Source organism: Alosa pseudoharengus, unplaced genomic scaffold (assembly GCF_046254945.1).
Source record: "Alosa pseudoharengus isolate Yale_2024_CS ecotype anadromous, Long Island Sound unplaced genomic scaffold, YU_APseudo_1.1 YU_APseudo_1.1_scf_7, whole genome shotgun sequence".
Lineage (NCBI taxonomy): Eukaryota > Metazoa > Chordata > Actinopteri > Clupeiformes > Clupeidae > Alosa > Alosa pseudoharengus.
This window is the reverse complement of record NW_027468859.1, coordinates 36,049,095-36,055,094: the sequence shown is the minus strand read 5'-3', so window position 1 is coordinate 36,055,094 and position 6,000 is coordinate 36,049,095.

Below are 6,000 nucleotides of genomic sequence, written 5' to 3'. Positions count from 1 at the left end.
TTCCGTTTGCTACATGGAGGAAAATGTTCGATAATTATGTGCTAGCCATACATGCTACGGGAAACACATGGCCAGACGTACGAAAGCGTGCAGTACTGCTACAATGCCTGGGTCCGGAGGGACAACACATTTTCTACGACTTACCAGATCAAGGTACGACATTTGATGAGGCCATGGCTGCTCTAGAAAAGCAATTCGTACCTAAAGTGAATGTGATAGCATGGAGGCACAAGTTCAGACAGCGTTTGCAACGAGCTGATGAAACCGCTTCCCAGTATGTAGCAGCTTTGAGATCGCTAGCTTCACAATGCCAATTCGGCGCAATGGAGGGGGAAATGATTCGTGATCAGCTTATCTCTTGTGCTTACATGAGTGCCGTGAAGGATAAATTACTGATGGAGGAAGATTTAAATTTAGAGAAGGCACAAACACTTGCATCTCAAATTGAAGAAGCAGTTAAAAATTCGACGCTACTGTCTTCAGCTAAAAACCCGCCAACGGCATCAGTGCAAGCTATCAGGGCTACGAGTGCTCAGTTCCGCGGGAAAAGGGGAAAGCCCTCAGCTACAGACCGCCATTCACAGGCGAGTTCCGATCGCAAGTGTTACAGATGCGGGTCCAACAAACACTTAGCGAATGACAAGAACTGTCCAGCTGCCTCTGTGAAATGCAACAAATGCGGGAAAAAGGGACACTTTGCAAAAGTATGCAAATCGTCAGTGAGTGAAGTGAGGGAAGTTACGGTGCCTGAGGTCGAGGTGCTTTGCGTGGAAGAGACGAAGCCCGCGGCTGCGGCTGAAGAAAAGCTTACCTGTACTGTGAATGTCGAAGCACCACAAGGAAACTCTCACTCCCTGCAGCTCATTGTTGACACTGGCGCTTCTGTGTCTATCCTGCCTGAGTCCATGTACAAAAGTTACTTTGCAGATTGCTCACTCTGTGAACCAAAAATCAGATTAGTTACTTATGCAAAAGGTGAATTGCCTGTACTTGGATGCTTACCTGCTACAGTTTACATTGCAGATGACAAAAGAGTCTCCACTCACTTCTACATCGTAAAAGCTGGATCGCCACTGATGGGGCTTGACCTGATGAAAGCACTCGATGTGAACATCATGGAAGGCAAGGTGAACGCTGCTAGGCTACGTGCTCAAAATGTCACTGTGAATAACATTGATTCTACTTCACCCCAGCAGCTCGGTTGCGTGAAAGATTTCATTCACAAGGTCCAGGTGAACAGCACGGTGCAGCCAGTTCGCCAGAAGCTGAGACGGTTGCCGCTGAGCATACGAGAGGAGGTGTCGGAGGAGCTGAATCGCTTATTTCAGGCCGGCATCATTGAGCGTGTGGATGCATCTGAATGGGTGAGTCCTCTTGTTGTTGCACGAAAGCGCTCAGGTGGAATACGGCTCTGTGTTGACCTCCGTGAGCCCAACAATAGTGTCATCATGGACTGTTACCCACTTCCTCATATGGAGGATTTGTTCTCGTCAATAGCAGGCACCACACACTACAGTTAGATTGACTTGAGCTCAGCTTATCACCAGTTACCACTGCACACTGAGAGTCGCAACCTCACTGCCTTCATTACACACGATGGTCTCTACCGATTCACACGAGTTCCATTCGGACTTGTGTCTGCTTCATCTGCATTCCAGACAATGCAAACAATTCTAAAAGGCCTGCCTGGAGTACAGAACTATTTAGATGACATAATAATCAGTGGAGAGTCCAAAGAGCAACATGATGAGCACTTGCAAGCAGTCCTGCAGCGCCTGAAAGATGCAAACCTTCAGACGCCCAAGTCTCGAGCATCTTACTGCCATTGCCGATGCACCTGCCCCAAAGACATGCTTGCCCTGCGGTCCTTCCTGGGGTTAACATCATGGTTCAGAAAATTCCTGCCAAAATATGCAACTCTGGTCGAGCCACTGCGTCAGCTGCTCAGATCAAGTCCACAGTCTGAGCTACAGTGGGACAGTGACGCAGAGAAAAGTTTCACCAAGCTGAAAGCGATGCTGTTAGAGAGCCCTGTCCTGGCTGTCTTTGACCCGAAGCTACCTACCTTCGTCACAACAGATGCCTCTGATTATGGCCTAGGGGCCGTACTGACTCAGCTGCACCCTGGCAACCAAGAACGCATAGTGGCCTTCGCTTCATGCACGCTGTCTGCAGCCGAGAGGAAGTACTCCTCTACAGAGAAGGAAGCCCTCGCCTGCGTGTGGGCTGTGGAAAGATGGCGCACCTACGTGTGGGGACGCAGATTTACACTACGAACTGATCACCAAGCCCTGACCACCCTCCTCAACACCAAAGGCATGAACAGAGCCGGCATGAGGATCGCAAGATGGTCTGCTAAGCTGATGTGCTACCAATACGACATGCAGTATAAACCAGGGAGTGAAAACGTCATGGCAGACTGCCTGTCCCGTCTTCCCCTCACTGACTCCAGCACAACTGCGGAAGCTGACGGAGACCTGAGCACAGAGATAGCTGAGATTACGCTTCACAATGCACTGCCGCTTGCCGACTTCAAAGCTGAATGTGAAAATTGTCCCATACTTACACAGCTGCAACAGGTGATTCACTCAGGGTGGCCCAAGGTGAAGAAAGCGCTACCAGCTGAACTACAGCCGACATGCGACATGAACTTGCCGTTGAGGCTCCCCTGATCTTACGAGGTACACGTCTGCTGGTTCCCAAGCCTCTTCAGGAGAGAATCGTGCATCTGGCGCACGAAGGCCATCAAGGCGTGGTCCGCACAAAGCAACGCCTCAGAGAGCTCTACTGGTGGCCACACATGGACGATCTTGTCCATCAAGTCCTGCTGTCCTGCTCCATCTGCCAGTCATGTGACAAAACAGCTAGAGCTTCTCCAGCCCCATTACAGCCTGTTGACCTTCCCGGGGCCCTTTTCAGCACGTGGCAATTGACATCGTAGGCCCATTCGAGCGTGCGGCCTATGACTGCAGATTCGCCATTACTTTCATCGATTACTTCAGCAAGTGGCCGGAGGTGGCCTTCACCTCAAATGCAACTACTGCAACAGTGCTGAAATTCCTTTCCACCGTGTTCGCACGTGAAGGCAACCCCCTTGCAATTACGTCCGACAATGGGCCACAATTCACATCCTCTGCTTTTGCTGACTTCCTAAAGGGAAGAGGCATTAAACACATCAAGACGAGAATATACCACCCACAATCAAACGGGTGCGTGGAACGCTTCAACCGTGTCTTAAAAGACTGTATCCAGGCAGCAGAGGTAGCCCAGCGTCCATGGAAACCTGCAGTGACGGAGATGCTGCAGAGCTACAGAGCCACTGATCATGCAACCACTGGCAAAAGTCGACGAAAGAGGACGACCGATGTGGACAAAGCTCCACGTCCTACCACCTACAGAGAGCAGAGAGTACGACAACGTCAGAGCCACAGTCATCCGGCGACAGAAAAGGAGCAAGTAGTACTTCGACTCCAAGAGAGGTGCAAAGTCTCCCAAGATTTCGGTTGGTGACACAGTGCGCATCCGCAAGCCTTTCCATGTGGGAAAGGGAGAGAGACGGTACACCGAACCCCTGACGGTGCGGAGGCGAACCGGCGCGAGCACCTTCGTCTTGAGTGATGAGAAGAGGTGGAACGCGGCGCGCCTGTCTCTCCACAGGGAGACGCCTCGGCTTGATGAAATGAAGAACAGTACCAGTCCAGCAGAGACATCGCGTAGACCGGCTGCACGTCACAGAAAAAGTCACTCACCAACCTGGATGAAGGATTACGTGATGAAGTGACAAAATATATGTACAGGGTGTAGGCGGATCGCTGCCCTATAAAAAAAAAAAAAAAAAAAAAAGAATGTAAAACAAATTCTATGTTTTTCAATATGTAGTTATTTAGCCTTGTTTCAGTGAGTTATTTCTGATGCACTGACATAATACTTACCTGAATCCCTTGAAGAAGAATCTAAGTTTACGCGTTGTAGTTAACATTGATGTCGGTTACTTTTAGACACTTCTCGTGTTTCAACATGTTACTCATTTTTTAAAGCAATAGAATGGATGGATTATATGTTTGGTTCAGTGAAATCTGATCTCAATTTCATAGGGGTAAAGTAATCTTATGAGAAACAGGGGAGATGTTGTGTTTGCAGTATTACGTTATCATGCTTGAGGTGGCACTGTAGTGATGTAATCGTTACATGGTATATATTGATACTGCACTATGATACGTGGTCCAGTGTGCCCTTGAGAGTTCGAGTAAAAAGTTGAATGATACTTACCGTCTCCTCATCATTTACAGTTCCTACCTTTCCTCCTGTGGGCAACACCACACAGTGGATCAGACAAAATAACCTCATCACAGGAGTTCACAATTGGAGGCAGGTGAACAGAAACTGGCTCTCTTTGCAGATGATATCCTTATCTACCTGACCAACCCTACGGACTCCCTACCGAATCTGATGTCCATTCTGGAAGAATATGGATCATATTCAGGCTACAAAGTTAATAAGCAAAAAACTCAAGTCCTTCACTTTCACTATATTCCACCTCACTATCTTCGCTCAAGGTATCAACTTCATTGGGATAAGAAATGCATAAAATACCTTGGAATCTTTTTGCCTATAGACCTATCAACATTACAGGAAATTAACTATGGGCCACTTAAGAAGGTAATTATGGATGATATAAATAGATGGAACGTGATTCCTTACTTAAGTATCTATTCACGTGTAGACCCAATTAAAATGAATATACTACCTAGACTTCTGTATGTAGTCCAATCCATACCTATTGAGAAGCCCGAACATTACTTTATGGAATGGGATAAACTTCTAGCTAGATTCATCTGGGCAGGGAAAAAACCTAGAGTAAGGTACAAAACACTAAAACTGGCTAAAGATAGGGGAGGGCTTGCTCTCCCATGTCTACTAGATTATTACAAGGCTGCTCAACTTAGACTTTTAGTCGGATGGTGTACGCCCAGTTATAGATCAAGGTGGAAAGAAATAGAATGCTCAATGGAAGGGAGATGTCCAATGAGTATGTTAATTGGTGACTGTTCACTAATTGACCAAATTTCTGATCCCAGTAATCCCTGGATATCTTGCTCCCTGGGATAAAATGGGATAAAATATCTAAACGACACCACCTGAGAGACAGGATGGGTATCTTCAAACGGTTTGCCTACGACGCTGATTTTATACCCAGTATCCACGACAAACAATTCCTTTTGTGGAACAACAAAGGTCTTACGGCATGCAGCTCTTTAATAAAACAAGATTTTTGCTGAGTTTTCAGGAGCTGAAGGACCAATTTGGTTTAGAGAATCAGGACCATTTTGGATATCTGCAAATCAGAGACTTTATTAATAAATCTTTTATAAGGAAAGAGAAAGAACCTTGTAGAAACATTATTATCTATATCTTTCTGAAAGCCTGTGAAGATGTAGCTTACAGGAAAATAATTTCTAGACTATATGTTGCTCTTCAGGCCTTGGCAGGAGACAATACAATATCAATCAAATCCAGGTGGGAAAAGGAGAGTAGCTTGTCATTATCACAGAAGAAGTGGGAAGGGATCTGTGCACATCAATGGAGGATGACAAGTTCACCCTCCTGGAGATTCTTTAGTTGGAAAAACATTATTAGATTATTTTAAACTCCAGCCCAAAAGGCAAAATATTCTACTCTAACTGCTGGAGATGTTGTGGATGCATTATGGCAGATCACTTTCACATTTTTTGGAATTGTGCCTTTGTTGGTCCTTTTTGGTTAAGTGTCCATAACCATTTAGAACTAGCTTTCAGCATAAGAATTAACTATGATTTCAAAACATTGTATCTCTGTGACTGAGGAACTTCAATGTGGAAAACTAGTCATATCTGTTGAGAGTCCTATTAATGGCGGCCAAAAAGGCCTTGACAAGAAAATGGCTTCAGAAGGCCCCTCCTACTGTGGATGATTGGATTGATGTTGTATATGATATCTATAATATGGAATTACTTTCACATT